Below are 2,500 nucleotides of genomic sequence, written 5' to 3' on the forward strand. Positions count from 1 at the left end.
CGCTCAACCGTGTTTCGCCGGCTTTACGGCTGGGGATTTCAACCCGCACGGCTACCCGCATCGGTCTTACGGGCGCCTCCACGCTTAGACGCCCTGCCCGAACGTGTTTCGCCGGCTTTACGGCTGGGGATTTCAACCCGCTCGGTCTCTGCGGGGCGCCTCCACGCTTAGGCGCCCCAATGAACCGTGTTTCGCCGGCTTTACGGCTGGGGATTTCAACCCGCGCGGCTACCCGCATCGGTCTTACGGGCGAAACTCCACGCGGAGTCGCCCTGCCCGAACTTGTTTCGCCGGCTTTACGGCTGGGGATTTCAACCCGCTCGGTCTCTGCGGGGCGCCTCCACGCTTAGGCGCCCCAATGAACCGTGTTTCGCCGGCTTTACGGCTGGGGATTTCAACCCGCGCGGCTACCCGCATCGGTCTTACGGGCGAAACTCCACGCGGAGTCGCCCTGCCCGAACTTGTTTCGCCGGCTTTACGGCTGGGGATTTCAACCCGCTCAGTCTCTGCGGGCGCCTCCACGCTTAGGCGCCCCAATGAACCGTGTTTCGCCGGCTTTACGGCTGGGGATTTCAACCCGCTCGGTCTCTGCGGGGCGCCTCCACGCTTAGGCGCCCCAATGAACCGTGTTTCGCCGGCTTTACGGCTGGGGATTTCAACCCGCTCGGTCTCTGCGGGGCGCCTCCACGCTTAGGCGCCCCAATGAACCGTGTTTCACCGGCTTTACGGCTGGGGATTTCAACCCGCGCGGCTACCCGCATCGGCCTTACGGGCGAAACTCCACGCGGAGTCACCCTGCCCGACCGCTTTTCGCCGGCTTTACGGCTGGGGATTTCAACCCGCATCGGTCTTACGGGCGCCTCCACGCTTAGACGCCCTGCCCCACCGTGTTTCGCCGGCTCTACGGCTGGGGATTTCAACCCGCGTGGTCCGTGTTTTTCGGTAACATATTCGTGTTCCTTGCCCCCGACGGGCCGTGTTTTTCGGTAACAAAATCGTGTCTTTTGTCCCCGCTGCACCGTGTTTTTTGCCCCGCTCAACCGTGTTTTTTGCCCCCGCTCAACCGTGCTTACTGCCCCCGCTCAACCGTGTTTTTTCGGTAACATAATCGTGTTTTCGGGTAACATAATCTTGTTTTTCGGGCCATTTTACACCGACGGAGGCACCCACAGGGGCCATGTACACCCCGCTTGGCATGTACATGAGGGGCTGCCTCTTCCAAAAATCCTTCCCCCCTATAGGGGAATATGCATTTTGGGTCTCCAGCCACGCCCAGGGTTACCACCCCCTGGAAATCCCCCAGGTTTACCCCCCATTTTATGTGGATGCATAGATTCAGACCGCCCTGCTCCCGCGCTTTTGGCCATTTTTGCCCAACGTTAGCCGCTTCGGCGTGCCGCTGGACTGTTTTCGGGCCTTTTTCACCGACGCTTGGCCGTATCCGCTTAGTTTTCCCCAACGCTTGGCCGCATCCGCTTAGTTTTCCCCCGCTGGACTGTTTTCGGGTCACTTTTGCCCAACGTTAGCGGCTTCCGCTTGCCGCTGGACTGTTTTCGGGCCCTTTTTCACCGACCCTTGGCCGTATCCGCTTAGTTTTCCCCAACGCGTGGCCGCATCCGCTTAGTTTTCCCCCGCTGAACTGTTTTCGGGTCACTTTTGCCCAACGTTAGCCGCTTCCGCTTGCCGCTGGGCTGTTTTCGGGCCATTTTTCCCCAACACTTGGCCGTATCCGCTTAGTTTTCCCCAACGCGTGGCCGCATCCGCTTAGTTTTCCCCCGCTGAACTGTTTTCGGGTCAGTTTTGCCCAACGTTAGCCGCTACCGCTTGCCGCTGGACTGTTTTCGGGCCAATTTCCACCGACTCTTGGCCGTATCCGCTTAGTTTTCCCCAACGCGTGGCCGCATCCGCTTAGTTTTCCCCCGCTGAACTGTTTTCGGGTCACTTTTGCCCAACGTTAGCCGCTTCCGCTTGCCGCTGGGCTGTTTTCGGGCCAATTTCCACCGACACTTGGCCGCATCCGCTTAGTTTTCCCCAACGCGTGCCCGCATCCGCTTAGTTTTCCCCCGCTTAACTGTTTTCGGGTCAGTTTTGCCCAACGTTAGCCGCTTCCGCTTGCCGCTGGGCTGTTTTCGGGCCAATTTCCACCGACTCTGGGCCGGATCCGCTTAGTTTTCCCCAACGCTTGGCTGCATCCGCTTAATTTTCCCCAGCTGAACTGTTTTCGGGTCACTTTGTCCCAACGTTAGCCGTTTCCGCTTGCCGCTGGACTGTTTTCGGGCCATTTTCCACCGACTCTTGGCCGTATCCGCTTGGTTTTCCCCAACGCTTGGCTGCTTCCGCTTAATTTCCCCCAGCTGAACTGTTTTCGGGTCACTTTTGCCCAACGTTAGCCGTTTCCGCTTGCCGCTGGACTGTTTTCGGGCCATTTTTCACCGACACTTGGCCGTATCCGCTTAGTTTTCGCCAACAATTGGCTGCATCCGCTTAATTTTCCAAGCTA

The sequence above is a fragment of the Carex rostrata genome, chromosome 5 (genome assembly GCF_964058835.1).
Source record: "Carex rostrata chromosome 5, lpCarRost1.2, whole genome shotgun sequence".
NCBI classification, from domain to species: domain Eukaryota; kingdom Viridiplantae; phylum Streptophyta; class Magnoliopsida; order Poales; family Cyperaceae; genus Carex; species Carex rostrata.